Source organism: Anolis sagrei, chromosome 3, assembly GCF_037176765.1.
Source record: "Anolis sagrei isolate rAnoSag1 chromosome 3, rAnoSag1.mat, whole genome shotgun sequence".
NCBI lineage: Eukaryota > Metazoa > Chordata > Lepidosauria > Squamata > Dactyloidae > Anolis > Anolis sagrei.
The window spans coordinates 149,746,826-149,772,900 of NC_090023.1; the positions used below are offsets into that span (position 1 = coordinate 149,746,826).

A 26,075-nucleotide genomic window follows, 5' to 3' on the forward strand; every position below is an offset into this window, starting at 1 on the left:
ATATAAATAGTTGTCATAAAGCATAGAAGGGACAGAAAAATAGTAAATAAAATCTATCCTATATGGAACAGAAACATAGCCAAAAAATCCAGTGTATATTTTTTCATATAGGAATGCTCAGTGCATTTGTCAGAACTTCTTACCCCTGGTATGTGGGTAGCACCATATACCTAAATGTCTGAGGCAGGGCTGTCCTCAGAAATTGCAGGTGCTTTGGGATTTTCCCCTCCCCCTGATCCTTTTATTTTTAGGCTATTTGTAGCTGCCCTGTTGCTAAACGTTGCCCCCTTTTAAATTGGGCTATTTAAATGTTTATCCTTTCTTTACTACTTGACCTTTTTTTCTTGCTCAGCATTAGTTTTCTCTCTGCCCAGCTTGCTTTTGTATTTCATGAGCTCAGTAAACCGTGGCCTTCAATTCCCTTGTTCTGGTGTTTTCACTTAAGACCAGGAGTGATGAGCAAAAGGTTTCAGGCTCAATCCTTGAGCAAAGGGCCGCTGTGACAGGGATTATTATTTATTTGTCATCTTGGATGTAATAAGCTGTAGGTACAGCATCGAGAGCGCTTGATTTATTGCACTGTCGACTGCCACTAGCAGGACTTCTGCTATACCGCGTAGGATGAATACCACACTGTCAGCTCTGTCGATCCGTCTCTGCCATTGCGCTCTCTCTCTCATAACACATTCCCATTTCATGCCAGAATACATAAACAATCTTTCATTATTTTGATGCCTTTTTCATATTTGTTCTTTACAGAACATAAAGTTTGAATTTATGGGTTTCCTTTACATTATTTCAACACACTCCACCATTTTACGGGTTTGTGGTTTAACTCTCAGAAATTGGCTGCCAGGTGATTTAGTTATTTTGGCTTTCTAGTTTTATAGTTATTTAATATCATAGGGTGCCAAATACTGAGGAAAATGTAGTGGATAGAATGTATGAGGTTTTGGGTGAAGCTCAGCAGAACTTGACTAGGGATAGAAAGCAGCGGGGAGGGCATAGCATAGAAAGCCTGTACCTCTTTTCTCTTTTTCTAACAGTCTTACTCACAGACTTTAAAAAAATTAATCAGAGGGATGCATAGCAAGCTTATTTGGAAAAAAATATATATCAAGAGGATTCTTAAATAGGCTTAAACTTCAGATAAGTACAAACATTTGCAGCAAGGTCTCATAGACATTTTGTATTATCATTATATATTTTCTATTACTGTATTGTGCTTATATTAATATATATTTGTGTTACTGTATTATGTTTGTGTTGAATTTATATTCTTAGGTTATTAATACATTCATAACAAAATTTCTATTTAACATAATCAAGAACTTCTTATTGAAAATGCTTTTATGACATAAGTTATAACATATATAATATTGTTTTACCATTCCAAAAGTGTTATAATTATAACATTATAAAGCAATTCTCGCTGCTTTGTAATTTAAGAAACAAACTTTGTATTCTGTAGTATGAGCATTATCCAGAGATCTCATAATGTGATCACATGACCTTACAACTTGGCATATACAAGGCACCATGTTGAGTTCCAGAGCTTTGGGCTGAAGAATCTTCTTTCTGTGTACAACTTTATACTCTACTGCAAAGCCATTGCTACTGGTAAATCCATTTAGAAATGCAGGGACTTAGACAAGTCTGGTGTCCTTGACATTATTTTACTGTTTCAGTCATTAAATGTGAAATCGTAAGGGTGGGGAGACCTATTCACTTCAGCTCCCAATAATGAAGCTTTGTCCTTTGTCCCCCCCCCCCCCCCCCCAGTTTAGTGATTTATGCATCTATATTGATAGTTCTGTGTGTGCATGCACCAGTTTCAGCACACACATATGACAAGGAATGAACGCTGGAGTCAAAAGAGTCATCAGTAATATATTTAATGTCTAGGAAGTTGTCCTCATTTTACTTGTAAAAACAGGAAATATTTGCAAGACATAATGAATGTAGACTGGGATCTAAAAGGCAAGTTAGTATTTTTCTCAGTATTTTATTCCTGAAACATCTTTTATTGGGACAGATGGGAATATGCTGAGCCCATATTACATAGAAAAAGCTGATTTTCTTTCTGCAATGAAAACTTGAATTAATTAATGTGAGAAATTTGTTCTGCATTCCTGGTTTTTTTCCTGTCTTTTTAAAAAGAGGTCTATGCAGAGGCTCAGGATTGCCAGTAAAAGCTGCTTGTCACTTTGACCTGCTCTGTTAAGTGTCTGATATGTTTTCTCAGAGTAATCTGTGAATAACATTACATCCAGCTAGCAGAGAAACAGGGAGTGATAGCAGAATTAATATCGTGAAGCGTTGATAATTATATATCAGAATCTAATTTTTAGCACAGAAAATGTGTTAATGACAGACAAGAAAACAAAAACTACTCGCTTTTCCCAGCAGGATCCAAAGTGTCATTTATTATTTCTCAGCTGGGTATCTATCAAGTTTATGGGTTAATTTTTCTGTAGACTGTTATTTATGGGTTTTTGTTTGTTTTCAGCCATCATTACTAACAATACGGTTAATAGCAATCATTTGTTATCCGGCACCAGCGGTGATGCTTCAGATGCGAGCAGTGAACTGAGAATACTCATTTGGTAGCTGAATAAGGCTTTGACAGGGCCCATTTATAACAAGCTCATTCCATAATGTCCAGCCTATTAATAAAATTTTGTTGCTGTCTAATTAGAGATGTCTGTGTATAGTAGCATGGCAGAGGAAGCTTCTTCGTTTTTGCATTTTTAGGTGTCCTCTGTCATGCCTGCACATCAACACAACAGTTTTGGGTGCCACAGTTGAAGGTGTTCTCTCTCATACATGTGATCTTCAAAATATAGAGTCAATTAAGTATGTCCAGGGTGGAGAAGGAGTGGTAGGGACAAAGAAAGGCATGTAAAAATGTACAGGGTTAGTCAAAATGAATAGGCCAATATTATTGCCTTAAACCATCTTATTGGCCTATTCATTTTGACTAACCCTGTATTACCATCATTGGAATGTTGGAAAGCTGATTGGGAAACTCCAGTATTCTTCTCTTTTGGGAAAAGATGGCTTGCTGTCAATGTATTGACTTTATTAAGACATGGAAGAGTGGAAGAACTGGGTTTTCCACCTCTTGTTATGTATATGAAAAAGCTCTACTGTGGTATAACTTATATTTCATATAAATGACTCACAGGATGGAGGAGAATAGGGATAAAAGTACATTAGTCCCAACTCCTCCTTCACATTGCCCATCACCCTCCATGACTAGGAAATAGACACTTGCAGTTGAGAGACCCTCCATTTTTTAATTCATAGAGGATACCTTTGCAATTGAATCCCTGATTGTTCCAAGCCTCTAAACAGTGTGGCAGCTTCCATCATTAGAAAAGATGTTAGTTTGCATCCAGTTAATTGAAGGCAATAAGGATGTTGGCGCTAACTTGCTTCTTATTGCTTGAGCAATTTGGATGCCTCAATAGGGTTCGAGGCAAACCTATAAATGAATCACACATTCTTGGTTGTTGTTTTTCAATGAAGTAGGTGTAAAAAGAATCCCTCATTTGGGACATTTATTTATGCATCTAAAACATTCTTTCTCATCTTTACCTAACAAACCCAGAGTAATTAAAACTGCAAGTTTAAAGCAGTTTGAAATAAAACAGTGATAAAGTACTAAATCAGCAAGGAAAATAAGATTAGAAATTCTTCCCAAGACACCAGTTAAAACAGTTCAAAAAGGAAGACAACATTTATTGACCAGAAATCATTCCCAAAAGAAAAATGTAGACCATCCTATAGAATATCATTGGAGGGGAGAAGAGATGGGCCTCCCCCTAGAAGGAGTTTCAGAACATGAGTTTAGCCCATTTTGTAAATACATTCAGGTTGTTATTGATGTTCTTCTTTGGCACATTTTTCTCAGCTTTTGCCCTATGCTTCATTTAGCGACATGTTTATTTTGTTGGGTGTGACAACTCAGGGTGTGTCTACACTGGATAATTAATGCAGTTTGTTATCACTTTCACTGCAATGACTCAATGCTGTGGAATCCTGGGAGTTGTAGTTTACAAGATATTTAGCCCTTTTTTTGCCAAAGAGTGCCGGTGCCTCTCCAAATGACAACTTCCAGGATTCCTTAGCATTGAGCCATAGCAGTTAAAGCTATGGATCAATAGTGTCAAACTGCATTAATTCTACAGTGTAGACGCAACCTCAGGAGACTGTTATTGTACCATGATATCATGATATTGGGTGTGACTACTCAGAAGACTTACTGAAGACTTACATGATAGAGCCACACAAACATATGAGTTGTTACAAATTTTCAGACAGAATACATGTATGATCAAAGAGGATTAAGGAACATGAGTGTCAAGAAGGACAAAACTTATTCAGTAACTATGTATTGTCGAAGGCTTTCATGGCCGGAATCACTCAGTTCTTGTGGGTTTTTTCGGGCTATATGGCCATGTTCTAGAGGCATTTCTCCTGACGTTTCGCCTGCATCTATGGCAGGCTTCTTCAGAGGTCTTCTCCTGACGTTTCGCCTGCATCTATGGCAGGCTTCTTCAGAGGTCTCTGAAGAAGCCTGCCATAGATGCAGGCGAAACGTCAGGAGAAATGCCTCTAGAACATGGCCATATTCAGTAACTACTACAAACCTAGAGAAAACAATCAGACACTATTCTAGAGAATGTAATTTTTTAGTGAGATGTACATATTTTTGGCAATCCACTCAGCAATGCTGATTTGTGTTTAAAGTTAGTGCCTGTAGTGGAGAATGTTTAGAGCAATTCTGACCAAAACCTGTTGATTATGTAGGCCAATCAATTAGAAAATGTGTACAGTAGAAACATCTATATCCCATAAATGCTGCTCATGTTGTGAAACATGCATCTTTTGTTAAACGTTGCCATTGTTTTGCAGATAGAGGGTACTTTTCTCCCATTTCTGTTTTTGAGTTGGGAGTAGTGGTACTACTACAATGAGTGAAAACCCAGAGCCTTTATGACATACAAACATTATATCCAGCCCTTCAACAATTCATTTATTTTTCTACAATTCCTTCTTTTCTGAGTTGATGTTTTATATGTGCATGGCTGAAGTCCAGACATTGAGCAGGAGTTCATTCAGGAGTGCATTATTGAGGCTCAGCTGATGATGATGATGATGATGATTATTATTATTATTACTATTATTATTATTATTATTATTATTATTATTTTACTGACACAAAAACATAGTATGTCACAGCAAATGAGATCTATATGCTGGATTTCGTATCACAAAATCACAAGTTGAACACTTCCTAAGCGTCTAGGACTGTGTGATGTATTTTTGAATGATGTGTGCAGATCCAAGTAAGGTGGCCTTTTGCAGTTGACAGATTGTGATTTTGTCAATGCTGATTGTTTCCAAATGCTGGCTGAGATCTTTTGGCACAGCACCCAGTACGCCGATGATCACTGGGACGACCTGTACTTATTTATTTATTTATTATTATTATTATTATTATTATTATTATTATTATCTGTACCCAGCTTTATCTCCCCAAAGAGGACTCACTGGATAATTAGGGTTGAACTCTTATATATATATATATTTATCTGGGCATACATCTTGTTAAATTATGTAAGACTGGCATGAGCATAGAAATGTATAGGGCTGTAATTAGTCCTGCCACTCTCCCGCTCCCCATTTGTTCCCCAAAATAAATCATCCAATTATGTCTCTGCTTCGAATTTGCCACAGGGTTTATGTTTTCATTTTGACTTACATAGAACTGCCATTCCCTTCCCTTTAATATCAAATGGAAAAAATGTTCTGAGGTTTTTTCTTCACCAGGTTTGTGAGTTTAAAGAAATACTGTCAATGCTTAGCCATAGAAAATCAATCCCTTTACCAGCAAATAAAGGAAGCTAATTGGGAAAGTGTTAGAATTTTGGAAGGATGCACATGAGTGACCTGAGATCCTAGCAAAAGACTCAAATTAAATTTTGTGTTTGAAAAATTCTGATTTTCAACCTGGTTAATTCTTAAGGTGTTCCCTGCCCTGGAACTACACCACAGTCCTTGCCATGTGGCAATTTCCAGCTGAAGTACATCATTTTTACGTGATCTCATTTGGAATACACAGTCTTCATCTGAGATTACTATAAAAGTACTGTGAGCAATTCTGCTGGCTGAGACCCTGTAAATGCCTGTGCTTTCTTTTCTAAACTGCACTTGACATAGAGCTTATCAACCCTTAATTAGTGATACATTTTCTCCCTGTGATTTCTATTGATGTTTTGTAGCGGGAAGACGAATTGAACCTCAACCTGACTAGAGTACGAATTGTTTTAGAAAATTCAACAAACATCTCTCTTTGTGTCTCTTCTTTTGCTTATTCTCCGCCAATAGAAAAGGTGAAAAGCTGTACGATAGGAATCAGGTTTTGTATTAGTGTTTTTGCTTGCCTGTGCAATAGAAAACGACAAGCGTCAGGGCCTCAGTCAGCAGATCAGGGAGACACAGATGGGAGGCGAAAAGCTCCCTTGTGGCAGCAGGATTGCTTGGATGTGATTGTGAGAGCCAGGATGAAGTCAGCACTGACAAAGTGCGCGGATTGATGGATGGACAAAGCTGGGAACTGGATGCGAGAATGGATGAGTGCAGAAGGGGAATTTAACACAGACAAACAGAATGAAAGACAGAGAGGAATTGCCTGCTAAAGTATTCCGGCAGCCAGAGCCTACAAGCAATTTACTTACTGCTAACAGAACACAGGAGGGTTTTTCTGTGCATTTTCCTAAAACGCATGAAAGATTTAACATCTATAGAAATCACAGCAAGTGTGCTAGTTATTCCTCCCATACTGAAATTCACACACCTCTATCAATTCAAACTTTAATTGTATTCTGTAAATTATCAAAGTATATTTCCAAAATAATAATAGTAGCTTTGAGTGTCCTTTGTGGAGAGAAAAAGCAGGGTATAAATCATCATCATCATCATCATATTTTCATAGTTATTATTTTACTGGTTTTCGCACCAGAACTCTATTTTCCATATATTGATCATATCAATGCTTAATGTTCTTCCCCCTAAAAAATAAATCTCAGATTGAAAATATGATTTCCTTTCTGATGTAACTTAAAGCCATACACTATAATGCCAGATTAAATATGAATAGCTTCTGGTGTACATGGAGTATCAGAATATTAGCCATTAAAAAAATGGAAAATAAGAAATCTTAGAACAAAATAAAAAATAAATACTGCATCAAAAGTTTAAGGACATTATATGCTGAAAGGTACTATTTTTACATTATTACATGTGGAGATTAAATGTGGAGAAACATTTCTTAAGATTTATCCAGGATCTGTTCTGAACCAGTTTTAAAGATGTACCTTTTTACTTAGATTCAATACAACTGTTTTTATTAATCTGAGTTATTAGTATAATCAGTTTATAAATAAGTCTCATGTCTAAATAGTATGTCAAATTGTTAAATTAAGTAATTATTATTGGTCAGTCTCATCTATAAGGCAAGGATATGTTGCCTTATAGTCTGCATCCCCCCCCCCCCCTTAAATAAGCTTGCATATAATGCAGGTTATTTTACAGGCTCAAAAGCTAATGTATTAAAAACCAATTAATGCTTCTAGGTCAATGATTCAGCTATGAGAGTTGGTTTCAGGACCCCCTGTTGATAGCAAGACCCATGGTTGCCCATACACCAATACATACAATTATGTAGTAATACTGTCTCCCTTATCCCTTATCCAAAATGGCAAAATCACATTTCCTTTTGCATTTAAATAATTATTTTCAAGCTGTGGATGTTTATGCCATGAGTACACAGTCTATGGGCAAAAGGTACATAATGTAGATTATTGGGTTTTTTAATTAATAAAATAGAAAATTTAAAATGTTTAGAAAGTTCTCAAGCTTCCTCGATGAATTATTATTTTGGGCAAATAGGGTGATTGTCTAATGTAGTTGATATTTTTTCTCATCATGTAAAAGCTAAATGGTAAATGTTAAAGCAATGGTATTCCCCATAGTCACCTATGGATGTGAGAGATGGACCATAGGGAAGGCTGAGCGAAGGAAGATAGATGCTTTTGAACTGTGGTCCTGGAGGAAAGTTCTGAGAGTGCCTTGGACTGCGAGAAGATCCAACCAGTCCATACTTCAGGAAATAAAGCCCGACTGCTCATTGGAGAGATGAATAGTAGAGGCAAAGACGAAGTACTTTGGCCACATCATGAGAAGAAAGGAAAGCTTAGAGAAGACAATGATGCTGGGGGAAATGGAAGGAAAAAGGAAAAGGGGCCGACCAAGGGCAAGATGGATGGATGGCATCTTTGAAGTGACTGGATTGACTTTGAAGGAGCTGGGGATGGTGATGACCGACAGGGAGCTCTGGCGGGGGCTGGTCCATGAGGCCACGAAGAGTTGGAAATGACTGAATGAATGAACAACAAACAAAAGTTAAATATATATTTTTTAAATGTTACTAATTCCAATCTGTAATATGACCTCTAGTATAGGGACATTGACAGAAACAGCTTTGTAAAAGACTACACTGAAAGTGGAAATTGACTTCCTACTCTTTATGGGGTGGGATTTTCCAAAACTGGAATTGCAGGCTCTAAGAGATTGGAGGTTCACTTTTCCCCTCCCAGACTTTGAAACTGGCTGCATGACACACACACACACACACAGGTTGAAATACTAAAATATCCAAAATGCATCATATTTTGTCTTCAGCTGCCCACTTCTGCCTTTGAGGGAAAAGGGGCTAGTAAGACATCCAATGAATGTCAATGGTAGTTCCATTGCCCTGGAAATGCCCTGCAAAGGTGAGCATTTAGTGACCCCATCGACCTAACCCAGAGAGGATGAAATAGACTCATGGAGAAGTTTCTCCTCCCCTCCTGGTTTACATTATTAAAAGGTTAGAAAGTGTGCTAACAGCCCACTAATACCCCTAATACTATATATATGTAAGCATTACAAAATCTGAAAAACATCTAGTTCAAACATTTCAGATAAGAGAGATTCGCCTTGTGTTTCTTTCACAATATCTTGTTAAACTGTGGACTTCTTCAGCCCCACAGTATATTGATGGACTCTAAGGTCAATCACTTTAAAGATGGGATAGGATTCATAGGTGATTATTCTTGATATTTATTTTAATAGTTTTACTGTCTTTAGTATTTTGGATTATTTTGTTTTTAACGATGCTATTAGATGAGTGGAGCATTATTTGTACTGGAAATACAAGACTGAAGTGTAACATTGTGACTATATTTTTAAAAACGGCCACAATGTCTGTAAATATCAGTTGATGGGAAACATGAATGGAAATGCGCTGTTGTACATATGGATGCAAGGGCTGGACCATAAGGAAGGCTGAGCGAAAGAAGATAGATGCTTTTGGACTATGGTGGAGGAAAATTCTGAGAGTGCCTTGGACCACAAGAAGATCCAACCAGTCCATGCTCCAGGAAATAAAGCCCGACGGCTCACTTTGGCCACATAATGAGATGACAGTTAAGCTTGGAGAAGACAATGATGCTGGGGAAAATGGAAGGGAAAAGGAAAAGGGGCCGACCAAAGGCAAGATGGATGGATGGCATCCTTGAAATGACTGGCTTGACTTTGAAGGCTGACAGGGAGTTCGATGAGGTCACGAAGAGTCAGAAGCAACTGAACAAATAAACAACATATATGCCTTTCTTTTGGCCTTTGTATAGGCAGCTGGCCAATCACAGAGGGAGTAGAATGTTAAATTAGGTAGGTCTGTTCCAGCAGGGCTGTTCTTATGTTGTTAGACCTGAAAACTCAATCCAACATCTCTGAGCACGTGCTTTACATGCCTTCGTCCCATAATAATCATATTTACCAACTGGGAGGAAGAGAAAGGTCCTGGATTTCAGGGAGTTCTGAACTCTGATAGTGCTCTTATGATGGGTGACTTGAAAATCAGAAACAAATTAAATAGCTCTGTTTATTTATAAATGCTCTGTTGAGTGTTTATTCTGGTGTGACTAAGTATCATATACATGGAAGAAGAGAGATTTGTTTATACTGCGCTTCCTCCTTGTATAACAGCAAAGGCTTGGAATGAATTTTCCTAAAAGGGAAGAAAACCAAAACAAAATGGTTCGTAATAAATCTTCTTGTAGTGTACATACCTTCATTTCTTTCATTTGACCTTGGCAGAGCAGGCTGATGGGCCAGTGAAAAATATGATATGAAAAATGAGTGAGCAGAGCAAGGTGAGCAGTGAATCAGTCTTGTGTGTCATTAGCTTTGAAAATCTCACAAACATTACTGAGTCACTTTGCTTCCTCCTTTTTCTTCTTCTTCTGACAGACCTGCCTCAATGTTACTTTATGTTGGCTCCTCATGTTACCTACTTGATGACTGCAATAGTAGTTTAATGCAGACTTCAATTTAACCACGTTCACTAGTGATGATGCTAAATGCAATAGTCCTGCAGGATGAACACAGCATATGGTAAACCCTTGGTTTTATAAGATTTCTGTACCAAGACATAACCCAGAACACTGTCAAGGCGGTTGAATATATTTTCCCTTTCTACAATGTGCTAGAATGGTAGGTAGGTACTATTTAGTTTTCTGGCAGTCATACCACAGAGGTATGAGCATCACAAATGATGCTAAAGCAGTATTTGTGATTTCCACCTATTTCTGTGATTTGTTGTTCATCACTCATCACTATTCCCATTCAAAAATATTGGAAAAAATACATAATTACTCAAAACCATGTCATAGAATCATAGAATCAGAGTCGGAAGAGACCTCATGGGCCATCCAGTCCAACCCCCTGCCAAGAAGCAGGAATATTGCATTCAAATCACCCCTGACAGATGGCCATCCAGCCTCTGTCAAACAGAACAACAAAATTAATGTTAAATGTACCATGTAAAGTAGGCACCTTATAGGCTGGCAATTCCTGAAATAGAAAGTAGATATGCAATATTTATCTCTAAATCTCTCTTTGGTGTTTTTCTGACACAGGGTTCATGTATTCAGAGAGTAACATCAATCCATTTTTTTAAGGATTGTTGAATATGAGAAACAAGGCAATAGATTTTTTCTCATCACAAACCCCATTGAAGAGCAGCATAGGATTGGAATAAAAGGAGTTGTGCAGATCCCCCACTGAGCTGTGTCTAAAAATAAAACCTTAATTTCCTGATTGGTGTTTTTTAAATTAAAAAATGCTGAAAATAAAAAAAAGTTTTGATTTTCTTCTAAGATATATAAAAGAGATCTTGTAACTCATCCCTATGGAAGAAATTATGCACATATCCTCTTTGGGAGATTTCATAATCCAGTTTTTTGGACAAAAGAAATACAAAATAAATGACTAAAAAACCCAAGCAGTGTGGGGCAGATTCGTATTTCTAATCAACTTTTTTTTTGAAGAACTAACTTAAACATCAGATTTTTTTTATCCTCATGATAAGCCGCAGGGGTGCAGTGGGTTAAACCCTTGTGCTGCTGAACTGCTGACCTGAAAATTGGCAGTTCAAATCTGCTGGATTGGGTGAGCTCCCACTGTTAGCCATAACTCCTGTCAACCTAACAGTTCAAAAACATGCAAATGTGAGTAAATAAATAGGTACTACTTCAGGCATAAGATACTCCAAGGCATAAGACACTCCAAGCGGTCATGGCGGTCAAACAACTAGGAGGTGAGTATGCAGGCTCCTCAGCTTGTAAATGGAGAACAGCACCTCCTCCACAGCCAGAGATGAGCACCACCTCCAAAGCTGGAAATGAAAGGAGAAGCCTTTGTTTGTGTTTGTGTGTCTCACTGTATTGTAATAATGCATTGAATGTTTGCTGGTATCTGTTTACACTGTAATCTGTTCTGAGTCCCCACTGGGAGAAGGGCAAAATATAAATGAAGTGTTGTTGTTATTGTTATTATTGTTATTATTATTATTAATAATAGTAGTAGTAGTACCACTAGGGATGCTTGGAAAATTAGATGGTCATCAATTCTGACATGAACTGGCATCATCGGTCCTGCCTACATGAATGTGTAAAATGATTGATTTATTATTTATTTATTTACTTCACTTGTATACTGCTCTTCTCAGCCATCAGGCAACTCAGAGCCGTTAACAACCAGTATCAACAACACAGTACAAAACCATTAATCATTTAAAACAGTAATATCAACTAATTAACATCAGAACATCAATACAAAACAACAATCCATCATGTCTCATCAATAGAATCAGCATTTTGACACTACCACTCATGACTGATACACACACACACACCTGTAGTAATAGTAGTAGTGTCAAAATATTTTAAACTGTGTTTCAAATGCTTATTCTTATATAGACGCTGCAGTATTGTATGGCTCAACATAGAGTAGTAAATCTGCCTGTCAACCTATCAAAGGTGAGCCATATACTGCCCTTCCATTACCATACAACCTAAAAGGCTCTCTTAGAGTCCCATTTACCATCCTTATCAGAATAAGCTTTAGAAAGAAGCAAGTTTCCTACTCTACCAACACTCATATAGGGTAACTAAATTTCCAATGTGAAGATACCATCTCAGATGGGACTTATTAGTATTATAGAGGAAATACTATGGTGGTGGTAGAGGGGAAGGGGCAGGGGAGATGGTTAGATGCTCTTTGGTTATTTGGAATATTTATGAGCTTAGAAATATATGACTATTTACATTGGCATTTAGGTTCTTATGTTTATAGGGAAAGTTGGGAATCTGTGATGTTTGTCCAGTCTCAACCACACTTCTCCTGGGGTATTGCAGAACAGGCAAAGCCCCTGCCTTCCACTATTGTTCTAAAGAGCTCTCCTGTGACTTGTGGCACAGACCTTATACAACGTATGACCCCGAAGCTTCTGGACATTTTCATACTTTGTCTTCAGTTGGATTCCCCATTGGATGAGTATGCCCATGATTTTACTTCTAATCAGCTTAGTTGTACCTCACACCCTCCCACAGAGCCCCAGTTTAAGATGGATTTGAATGTTTTGGAACAGAAACTGAACTTGTCCAGGTTATCTTCCTTGAGGCAAAATATCTGGGCATTGGAAATATATTAATCTTGTAGCATATAATGCAAATTTTTTATGATTAAGTAGACATTTCCAAGACAGCTTGGCTTATATTTCAGTTTTCTTGCTCAATTCTGTTAAGCACAAAGGTCCTTTTCTAGGTGACATATCATGTTGTATTCCAAAGTACACTTTCTTTTAATTTACAACTTAATTTTCAACCTAATTCAGAAGATTGATACTATAATGCTATTTGCAGAAGTATTGAAATGTCAGTAAGTTTTATTGTAGTAATAAAGAGAATTCCATATATCACTGGCTCTATAGGGATCCTTGCTTTTTGCATAGATCTTCATAGCAACAACCAGTGGCTAAATGCTGGCAATCATTAATTTTTAAAGAAGACATAGGAATGATGATTTGAGAAATGAAGGCCACCATAAAAATGAACTTTACTTTTGACACTTCTTTGTAGGTGACTTTAGAGGAGATGGAAGTGTGTTATTCAAATAATAATAATAATAATAATAATAATAATAATAATAATAATAATGTTGAAATCCCAGGCTTCTATTACATATAGCACTGTCTGCTCGTAAAAGATTTCAGTCCAGGAGAGGCCATCTTCGAGCTTCTTCTAACAAATGGGCATCAGTGGTCCATGAAATAATCAATGTCGATAATCCATCCTGGGGTCTGCCAATATGTTAATGGGTCTGCCGCATCGTTATTGCTACAAGGCCATAAATCATTTCCATACTGTGGTGCTTAGCAGTCGAGGATTCAGACCCACCTCCCATTCCTTTACTAGTCAGGATTTTTTTAAAAAAATATCCTGCCTAACAATGAATGTCTAAACATCTTGCAGCTCTGTGCTTTGATTGTTTTCAGATGCTAAAATAGTAAGTGGGACAGATTGTAAATCAATAATACAATAAGACAAAGTGTTTTAATAATAGAAGGGCTCAAACTAAATCATACTTCTGTTTATATTATTGCTTTTGAGGTTATAAATACATAGAACCAACCAACAAGGCCTTAGTTAACATGAGGAGATGGATCCAGTATTGGCAGTTTGGACATCTATTGCTTTCATTGGATTTTGCATTTTTTTTCTTTTTAAAGGGATGGGAAAACACAGTGCAGTTATTTATAAATGAAGTTGAGACAAAAGCATATATGCTAGCAGTCAAAGAGCTAATAGTAGTTCTGAGCAACCCCTTTGAGATGTTAGGTAAGAAGTTCTATCTTATTGACTTGGCTCTTGATTATTTTTCAGCTCTTGTGTGAGAAGGTGCTTCTGTAGGTGACAAAAATTGTGATGACCAATTGCTAAATTTCTAGAGATTAAAGAATACTATGTCATGGTGTTTCGGACTCCACTTTGTCCTCTTTTATGCATATGTTGCTTTCACCAGTTTCAGGTAGTGGTAGTAGTAGTTCATGTTGTGCAATAATAATGGTTTCTGTTGTACAATAATTATAGTATAATACAACATGAATAATCAATTTAAAACACATAAACCAATTAAAATATGAGAGTAATACATAATAAAATAATTAGTATTCAGCGGCCAAATCTATTCTGGCAAGTCATTCCACAATCTAGAAATAACTGAAGACAAAGTCCTCTGGGTGACTGTTGCCAGCCTAGTTCTGGCCGACTGAACTAAATACCCCCCAGAGAATCTTGAGTGTCTGGATAAATTATAAGAGAGGAGGCAACTTTCAATAAGGCAAACTATGAGCCCTTCCACAAAGACCTCAAAACTGGAAGAACTGGGAGATTGTATCTCAGTTCCACCTGGGATTGAGGCCTGACACCCACCCCAAACCCCAGGCTTTCCTTTGGGGGTGGGTGGCTCCATGCCCTCCTGGGTTAACCAGAGATTGATCCAGGAGGGCATGGAGCTAGACCCGTTTAGCCACAAAACTTACCCGAAGGGTCTGGCAGCATGCTCAGGCTCCTCCATTGAAAGCTCTTGCCATGTCAAAATGACACACCGGGAATTCTGGATGGAGGGACCTGAGCATTCTGCCAGGTCTCTCAGGTACACTGTGGGTTACATGGGGGCTCGGAGGGGAGGGTGGGGGTGCCATTCTGCTCTTTCAGGCTCCAGGAGTCTAAAGAACTGGGATCACTATGGGGATTGACCCCATAGTGCCCACACCTGGAAAGATCCAGACCTTACATCAAGGTCTGGAGCTTTCCAGGTGTCTAATTTATCTAGAGTAAACAGGGAAATCATTTGGACACCTCAGGTAAACCCAATAAAGGTCCCGGGTTAAAGGCCTGTCTGGAAGTCCCCTCAATCTTATAAGTTCAATTCATGGTATATGAAATCATTTTCAAACTGTGGTTAGATTGTGCTAACAGTAGTTTGCTCAGTTTCTATCCCACAATCAATTGTGGCTAGAGCAATTGCAAAAACAATGGCGGCATGCTGATTAAATGTTCCCATGATATGAAGTTCTATGTCACAGTATGTAAATATAGAAGTTATGTGCGGAACAATTACATAGAATGTGAAGTCAGTAAAATGAAAATATTGGCACTAATGTGAAGAATAGCCAACAAGCACACACAGGGGCGGCTCAACCCATTACACAAAGTAAGCATTTGCAGTATAGTTGATTTTGCCCAGGGGTGCTCTTGAGGCGCTCTTGGGGGAAAATAGACCTTGACATATGCGAGTTGTAGTTACTGGGATGTATAGTTCACCTACAATCAAAGAGCATTCCGAACTCCACCAATGATGGAATTGAACCGAATATGGCACACAAAACTCCCACGATGAACAGAAAATATATATCAGTGATTGGTTGGGGTGGGGGGCACCAAAATACTGTTTGCTTACCATTGAAAATTACCCAGGGCCACCTCTGAGCACACATCTACCATTAGTATTTTTGATAATGCTTCAAATCAATGCTTTTTTTAAATATGCAATTAAAACCATCCCAGAGACCACACAAAGCAGCCTTCACAACCTGTCGGGATATCAGAAACATGGAGTCAAGTTGGCCTTCTCTGGGAAGGGAGCTCCATGGCCCTATTTCATGCACTTACCAGCTGTGCAAGGGCCCTTGTTGAAGATCTCAAATTCTAGGCAAGCTCACATATGAGGAGATAGTTTTCCAAATGTCCTTTAGGTATGGTCATTGGCCATAGATAGAGTGAGTTTCCTTTTGATGCCACTTTTATATTCCTCAAGACACTTTTTGTTTTAGTAAGACCTCAGGCTCCATCGCAAAAGGCTGGTTAGGCCTTGTGATTCGGAGAGGGTCAATCACTTCCCTGATAAACGTTTTGCATCTTGTCTGCTCGCGAGCCAGAATCTGAAGGGGAATTGCAGAGGAAGCGCATCAGGGAAATATTTAGTGCGCCAACAGAGGATGAAGCTTTCCTGGGGTTTGAAAGGAGTTCTGGGTCTGGGAGTGATATGGAAGAGGAGGAATTGTATTGGACCTGTGTTCAACAAATAAGGGACATTTGCACCCAGCCCACCTCTAGTGAGGAATTTGAGGGGTTCACTGAGGATTGGCAGCCAGGGACGTCTTGGCAGGATCTAAGTCTTAGCAGACACTGGCAGCTTCGTGTGTTCCTGAATTCCTGTTCCTCGGTGATTCCTGCGTTCCAGCGTTTGTTTACCAACGGTTTGACCACGGACCGGTTTGACTACATTTTTGGCTTTCTGGACTTTGAACTTTAATAACTTTGTGCTTGAACAATTCCTAGTTTTGGGACCTAGTTTTTCCATCTTCTGTGACTGTGTTTTTGTGCTGTGTCAATTTACAAGCAATTTGCTTAACTTTGAGTTTAATCCGGATTATAAGGCAGCGCTATAATCCGGGTTATATTTTTGTTTCTGGTATCGCTTTGTTTTTGATGCCAAATTACTACAGAGACTCTTTTGCACTGAAGTTAAGTGCTTGAAGGACTATTTTTGTATAATAAAGCTGTGTTTTGAACTCTTATCTTGTGTTTGGCTCTAATTAAGGCTTCTGGGTCCTGACAGGAGGGCTATGAGGGACATTAAAATAGAGCCACACATTTAATATTATGGAACCAGGAGTGAAAATATGGTCATGCCATTCATAATGGCAGTCTTTGGTCTTAAGTATAATATAGTTCCATCTTCAGCTTCTAGAAAACCAAAACAGTTATAAAATATACTCCAATCCCAGTTTTTAGTACCTACCCTATTTTAGTTCTAAAATTGACATGACAGAGGATAATAAACACAAAGAAACACATATGGTTTGTTTTTTTCTCATATGGTTTGTTTTTTTCTCACTCCCCCCATTTTAAACAATGCCTTTGTGACTTTTGAATGGTCTAAATATGTTCATACTTTGTTCTGCTGATCCAGAATGTAAAGGCAGGAAAAATCCCTCCTAAAACCGACTCCTTATGGACAAAAGATACAATTAATACCAGTATGACTTTTTAAAAGAGGTGGCAACAGCAGTCAGGATGGAAGTAATTTATTCATAAATTGTCTAAATACATAAACTGAACTGATGTATGGGCATGATAGCGGGACAGTGGAAAATTTGATAGTTGTTTCCGTTGTGTAAATTACTAAGGCAGGATGCCTTTGTGAAGTATGGGGATTTGTTTAATGTTCTGACAACAAATTTAGATCCTGTTATGGTTATTGCAGTGTAATGCAGTAATAAAAATTGAACATGACACACCAGCAATTTATTATTTGTGTATTTTTTAACCTTGAGTATCGGATTGTTTGCCCAAGCATATCCTTTGATTTGCTATGAAATTTATTGTTGGTAAAAACAATCAGATTTCCATTAGTTGTAAAAAAATATTTTTTGGCCACAAGCCATAGATTTAGCAAAAAATTGAAAGTAGGCTGTAGGACTTATGACAGGTAGGCTTATGACATTATATGGTAATTCAGCATGAAAGAATAATTGTGACACTCCACTCGGTGCTGGAATATAATCGTGCTGTGAGGTTCAATTCTCTGAAAGGCCAAATTATCTTCAACTACATTAGTCTGACAACCTATAATGCCTTGCAAAAGCAATTTGTAGATGTTTTACAGAATGCTAGCAAACATGGCTTACCATTATGCTACCCATTAACAAATTTGTGTAGAGTGAGGAAGGGAGAAAAAGTAACTTTTCCATTTTTCTTAACTGTTTTCAAGCTTTGAAAATATAATAAACATGTACAGGGTGATAGTGGTTTATGGTTAGCTATTTACTGCTACTTCAACATCTACCAGAAATATTGAAAGACAGATTAATTTTATGAATGGTACCTTTTCAGCAATATTTATATTGACATGCATTTATACAGTAGCCTCAAGCCAATGATGGAAAGAGGTAATATTAGAAAATGCAATTTAACATGTGGCAGGAGACGGGTGGGTGGAAAACACAGGAGTGTGAGCACAATTTGAGATTTTATGGAAATACTGCATAATGTTCTGGTAGCCTGAGGCTACTAACAAACAGACCTTTAGATATTCCTCTTTATGCATGTTTCAAGTGTGGTTGCGATCACCACCCACTGAAAAGTCTAATGCTGTAATAACTACATGTGCACCTGCATTTGCCCCTTTTCTATTCCTACTAGATTCTTTATTCATTTCAGTCTCCAAAGCAGTGTAAAACAGCTTTAAAAAAATGTTATCCTGATTTTTTTTGTACTGATCCTAGACAAAACCTTTTTTATTACCATGGTTCAAATGGATGTTTATTCGTTGTTCTAGTTAAACAAATCGTCCAGAAAATGACATGGTTGAACAGTGGAAGCTGTGTTGAGACAGAATGAAATGTGTATGCGTAAAAATCCTTATGGAGGGAAGAGGCAGATAAGGTTTCTCTCTTTGTGATATATGCAGATGATCAACTTTACAGAAATTAATGTTTTCAACAATCTATATAAATAAAAATGTAATGCTTGTTTGTGGGATTAGCATAACTCAAAAACCACTGGATGAATTGACACCAAATTTGGACACAATTCGCCTATCAGGCCAACGAGTGACTATCACTCAGAAAAACACTGAACAACACAGCAGAAGAAACTTAAAAGGCCCCAAAAAAAACATTACAACACATGCGCAAAACCACATATATGCACAAACACACAGATATACACATATACACAAATATATACACACATATACACACACAAAACACATATACACAAACTGGGCCATAGCAAAGCGTTGCAGGGGATGGCTAGTGGCAGAATAAATCTCACTTCACTCTGTATACAGAATCTTGATTTAAAATACCTAGAATTTTAGGTAGTGTCTTGTTTTCCGAGTACATTGTTTTAATACGAGTGGCAATTGTATTGAGATTATATGCTCTGTCAGAAATATTGTTTTCTATATAATATACTAAGTGTGAGAATCATGGGGCTGTCCACTTCTTTTTCGACTACAATTTCCAGCATTCTTCACCATTGGCTATGCCGATTAAGGAGTTGTAGTCCATAATCTCTGCCAAAGTGCACAGTTTGGAAATGCCATTCAGATTTCAGTGTCATATCTGTAACCAAACTGACAGCTAGGAATGAGGGCAGTTAAAATAGAAAAGTAGCAAGACAAAGTATTTTTTTCATAATATCAAAGTGTTCACAAAATGTTAGTTATGTTATCTAAACGGTGTAAATGAGATCACATAGTTATACTGCTAAAATGAATATCAAAGAGTGAAATCTGTCTGTTAGTGAAATCTCACTCTGTTATTTGATTAATGTTCCACCCATCCAATGCTGTAACTTTATGCTTCCTCCCCACATCATTTGAAAAATGCATATGAAATCAGGCAACCCTTTGGCTCCCCCCGCCTCAAATGACTTGTTTAGTAAAAATGAATGCAATATTTTTGCATTCTTTTTAAAGAGCTGTTTCTACCTCTCCATATTACTGAAAGTTTTGAAACAATTGTGTTCTTTTTCATGGAATGATAAGTCTTTGCACAGTTGTTGTGGGTAGAATTTCCTTTTATTCTCAATGCTTCAGTGGTATTTCTCCAGATATGGTCCAGTCATTAGGAAGGTTGAAATTAGTTTCCTTACATAGCAGACCTTAGATCAGAGAATCAAAGATGAGGCCACAAGTGTTGTTGAGCCACGCCCCCCTCTCAAATTAATTTAGACATTCAATCATAATGTATGATTTTATTATTTTTTAAAACCTTTTTTACTTTTTGAAGTTTTGCTGTTCTGAAGCTGTTGGAAGCTCCAGGAGGACCCAGCAGCAACTGTACCTAAAACTATTTCATGCCTTAATAAATGTACTAAATGATATTTTTGTGTAACTGGTATTAATTGTATACCGTATTAATTCTTAAATGTATAAAACTATATCAAAAGTATTGTGAAGGCATCCGTTCTTTCAGTGACCCCTATTAACATAAGCTTCTGAGAATGGGGAGCACTAGCTATTAAAAGGGTACCTTCTGGACTTGATAATACAATTTTCTTTGTGCATATATGAAAGACAGATAATTCCTTTATCATCAGTGTTAAGTTTATACTGTTTACTTTATTAAATGTGACTTGAGGTTTATAGTTCCCATGGAAGAGGCTAAGACAAAGATGAATAAATTCACCAAAAGGACAGCTAAGCCTCTGCTTACTCAGCGTTACCACCTTTTGTTTTCCATTCAAGTACCAACTCACCACTCAAAAACAAGCACGTCTTCACAGAATACTTAAGTCAATCCAGAAATCATCTGCACACCCACGTCATCATTCTCTTAAGCTTCAAGCTAAAGATGCCATGGGGGCATCTCTGCAATATACTTGTCCTTTAAACTAACCAAAAATCAGATGTTCTTCTTACCACCACGGGGATGCCCATCTCCAGTCTGTGATGAAAGAGAAACTCCAGCCAATCCCTGCACAGATCCTAGCCATCTCATTTCTCAGCAAATCAGGAGGAGGCACAGGAAGTCTGAATGGCTGTTAAAAATGTATAAAATGTCTTGTATTTTGCTGTGAAGATGTGCTTGTTTTTGAGTGGTAAGTTGGTACTTGAATATCTTTTGGCCAAATTGGAATAAAACTCTGTAGTTCGCCTTTAAACCCAGAGTGCTTTTTTCTATGTTCTGGCTGATCTGGTTTAGCTGAAGTTCACTGGGCATGGACCTTCTTATCTGCAGTCCTAGCTGAAATCACTACACAAGGACGATGCAGTCCAACCCGCATTCATGCAGGAAAATAGAAAGTACTTCAAACAGATGGCCAACCAGGCTCTCGTTAAAAACCTTCAGAAAAACAGGCTCCTTCACACTCTCAGGCAGCATCTTCCACTGTTGAATGGAATATACTGCCTTGAAGTTCTTCCTAATGTTTAGGTGGAATCTGTTTTGATAGATTGTTGATTGAATGGGAGACAAAGACCTTACTCCTGGTGTACAGCCCCTTGGGAAGGTCTCCTGCCCAGTGATATTGTTCACTTATAATTCCAGGTAATTTCAGCTAGTCTTGTGCAAGATAACACTCCATTATCTTGTGCAAGATAACACTCCATTTGGCTCTGCTCTACTTTGATCACTATAAGGAAATTGTCCTTCAATTTTTACCTAAAACTTTATCTTGTGTTAGGCCCAGCCTGCAGTTTGATTTGTTTTCCCTTTTAAATGTTATTCTTGTTATAAAAAGCACTGCGTCTACCAAACAAGTTGCTGAATTCTTTTAAATGCCAAGAACAACAACAACTGCAGTGGCGGATGACTGAGGGAAACTGGGTAACAGATTATTTTTGCAGACTACAAAGTCCCTCTGGTATATTTAAGGGCATGTTGTAGCATTAATGTTTACGCATAATGTTTTCCAAAGTAATTTATGCTGAACTGCCACTGACTTACTTAACATTTATAGGTCAACCACCTGCAGAAAGGACATGTAGGTAGATTATTGTTGACTTTATGGTTATGGAAGGTAGCTAATCAGCAAGCATGCTGGGATATCTCTTGTTATGCTTCAGCAGCTTTAACACCAGGGCTCTAAGATTTCTGTGGGCACAGGGTAACATACCCATTTCTCATGACAAAAGCCCCTACTGAGAGAGGAACTGTCACTGGGAAGGGAAATTGTATTGCGAAAGGTAATAGTTATATAGAGTTCTTTGTATGGGCCAAATCCATCATCTTAATCATCCCTTGGCAAAGATACAGAATGTTGAAAATAAGGTGATCCAGTGGACAAGCTTCTGGAAATGAACAGTCAGAATTCATAAGGATTATACAGATTTCTTTACACCTGAAATTTTATATTTGTTGATGAAAATTAATTGCTCTTATATGATGAACAAGTAAATGCTATGCAAAACAGTAAGTCTGTAAAAAGTGTGACATGACTGATATTGTTTCAAAATGAACAGTTTATTTGCATGTTTACAAACATGGTTTCTCATCCTTTGAACATTTTTGGTAAACATATAATGGTTAGTAGCCAATCTTGTCAGCAAACATGCCCCAGATAAATCCAAGCAATCTGCTATTTCAGCCTGCAGAAGTTGTCTTTACTCTTATCTCACCCAGGGCTCACAACACATATCACACTACAAACATCTATTTTGATACAGTAGTGCTATAGCTGATACAGGAGAAGTGTAGTGGTTTGAGTCTTGCTCTAGGTCAGACTTTGGAGACCAAGGTCTGAATCTCTGCTTAGCCATGAAGGCCCATTGTGTAATCTTGAACAAGTCTCACTCAATCCAGAGGAAGGTTAAGAAAAAACCCCTCTGGACAAACTTTTGTCAAGAAAACCCAATGATATACTGGCCTTAGGATCACAATAAATCAGAAACAACTTGCAGAGTACACGACAGCAACAAATGCTATATTTGCGTTTGTTGGAAAATCATCATGATCTTAAACAAAGGAGTCTTAGCATCTTCACCAAAGTGTGTTTCAATCTAGTGGTTTATTATAATACTTTACAGGCTCCCTGTTTCACCTTTCCATTTTATATTAGTTTTATTCCCTCCTCCCACTAAATCAGGGAGCAATCAGCAAAACACACAAGTGAATAAATCATTTGATTTACTGAATAGTGTAGCACCTTTTAATAAATATTTTAGGGTAGTTCACGCAAAAGCTACAAACAAGAAAACAGCATAACATTTCCCATAAGTTATATAGAAATATATTTGTCTGCCATTAAGAAGACATTAAATATGTAAGTATAAAAAAAGCCATAAGCCAAGTAAACATTTGGGAAGATCCTTCAGATGAAATTATGTTAAACTGATGTGGCAGTAGGTGATACTTCAGGTATGCAAAGTTGTTATAGTTCTTTATCCCTAAGAGTTCGCACTTGGGCTTGTGTTCAGTCCAGTTCCTTTAAGCATCAACAAAGGAACTGTTGAAGAAACCATCACTGGACCCCATTCAATTCGGTAACTATTGGCCTATTTCCAATCTTCCATTTTTGGACAAAGTCCTGGAACATGTGGTGGCTTCACAACTCCAAGGGTTCTTGGAAGGCACAGATTATCTAGATCCGGTGCAGTCTGGCTTTAGGCCGGGACATGATACTGAGACAGCTTTGGTCGCCTTAGTGGATGATCTTCAACAGAATCACCTACTGAAGAGGCAGGAAAATCCCCAAGAGCCACCAGCAATCCATCTGGATCCATAAGCCTCCTAGGACGGACCTTCCCAGTCGGTTCACCACCCCTGCAGAGATTAGAGTCCCAGCGAGTCTAAACCTGACTAGATAGTGATTGGTTCATGACAAAGGAATTGTGGATATTTCCTCCACAATACTGTCACCATCATCCCACCCCAAACAGAAGACCAGGTCTAGAGGGTGTTCAGTACTATGGGTGGAGCTAGCAACCATTTGGGAAAGACCCATGGTTGTCATGGCAGCCATGAAGTCCCGAGCCACTCCTGACAGGGTGGTCTTGGTATGGATGCTGAAGTCCCTCAGCACAACTAGCCATTGGTACTCCAACACCAGGCCAGTGACCACCCTGGCTAGCTCAGGTAGTGAGACTGTTGAGCAGCGGGTTGGATGGTACACCAACAGAGTCCTTGTTCTGTCCCAGTCACTCACCCTGAGATAAACACTCTGGAATGTGGCCAGCTGTGGGATGGGACACCTGATCAGATGGATGGAATTTTGATAGACCACTGCAACTCCTCCTCTCCTCAACTCCGCCTGCCCTGAACTTTAGGCCTAGGATCATAACAACAAAAATTCTAATGAACTTGATTATCTCATCAGCCAAAAGCAGGCCAACACTTCCTATTGAAATACTGGTAAATTTATATTGGTTATAATTGATCTTCATTTAAATATTATTATTTTTTTGCATTACAAATGAGATATGTACAGTGTGCATAAGAATCTGTCTTTTAAAAGCTATACCCCCCCCCCCCAAAGTCTGGGAGATTGTGAACCAGCCCCCTGCTTAAACAGTTTGAGGACCCCAGCTCTAATGACTAGCAAGCATGAAAATTTTTGGGGTGATTTGCTCTTCCTTAACTTTTTCACAAAGGCTTATGTCCTCTGCAAGTATCAACAAGCCAGGGTTATGAACATTGTGCTTAATGGCTAAAACAACCATGAGGAACACCATGTTGACAATGTGGGCAGTATTTAAATTTTGTGGCAAAGAACAAACAGAAGTATCACTATAAAATGCTCTAAAAAGAATGAAAAACACAATTAGAACATGAAAAATGTTTTCAGGCAAATTTAGCTCTGACTCATTGACCCAATTAGAAATTACATAAGAAAATCAAGAACATACAAAAGACAATTCTCTGACCTGCTCTAACAGTTCCTGGGAATTTGGCTTCCTTTTCTTAGCATATATAAAGAAAGCACAACCAACTGATTACTATCTCCTTTAATCAAGCTTGTTGTGTTTTCAAATAAGATTTAAACCTTCCCTGCACATTTTTTTTAAATTAATAATTGTGATTTCAGTATTTTTTATCTGTTCTTTACAATAATAAACTCTACCCAATGCTGCCCAGCTGATTGCTACTCGTGTGTGTGGTTCAGAGAGGAGTTGATTGGAATGGCCAACTTATGTGCGTGTTTCTTCTACAAATAGTAGTTGGATCACCCTCTTACATGCCTGACTGCCTGTCCACCTACATCCTTATCTCTATGAATGATTTTTGATATGTGTACATTTGTTTTTTCAGAAAAGCAGTTCAAAGGTAATAGTAAAATCTACAAATACTAAAAACTGCAGAACAACATATCCCAAAGTGTTTTTTTAAATAAAGAAAAGTCACATTACATTTCTGAATTACACAGCAGCCATAAATTTAACACACATTTGCTCTCTTTTTGTGTTGTGTCTCAAATGAAAATATGAAGAAGAAAGAGATGTGTGTGTGTGTGAGAGAGAGGGAAGGGTGAAAACAGTCCTTGGCTCATACTAATCTATATTTTTTAAAATGTTATTTCTGAGGGAGTGATTTATTTACAATGACAGCTTGTTACTTATGGTTGCTGCTGCCAGCTTCTGAAGTAATCTGATAACGTCAAATTGTGAAGGGAAGCTATAGGCTTTGCCTTGACTGACTTGCTATAAATCATGTACATGGCTGGTATATGTGTGTATATGAGGATGCTTGGGTTGATACTGATAGAAATACAAATCAAAAACAACATATGGCAGCCCAGTGCAAAATCAGAATTCAAGATTTCAACCTATTGGATTTATATTTCTGAATGAAATGAAATAGCCATACTTGTTTTTATATCAGAATTTCACTTCTAGACACAATCCATTAACTTGAAGAGCAACATATGGAGGAGGAGCAAATAGACAAAAAGCTGGATGCAGAATGACACTGCAGGCTTTGAGCTTCCAGTGGGAAAGAACTCCATAAGCATAATGGATAAAGTTGCTCACCAACTATCAAACATTTCTGAATTTGCTAGAAGCATGTTGAAAGTTACCAATGTTATATCATGTTATCCCCTTTGATGGGAGGAGGTATCCCTGCAGAATCAAAGTTCTACACTGCAACACTCTAAGAAAACCTTTGTTGA

The 26,075-nt window shown here is 37.9% G+C and overlaps 1 protein-coding gene across 1 annotated transcript in view; it reads left to right on the forward strand.

The window, feature by feature from the left end:
- The window catches only part of LRMDA (leucine rich melanocyte differentiation associated), an 886,320-nt gene that overhangs the window by 174,258 nt on the left and 685,987 nt on the right, over nucleotides 1-26,075 (forward strand). The window lies entirely within an intron of this gene.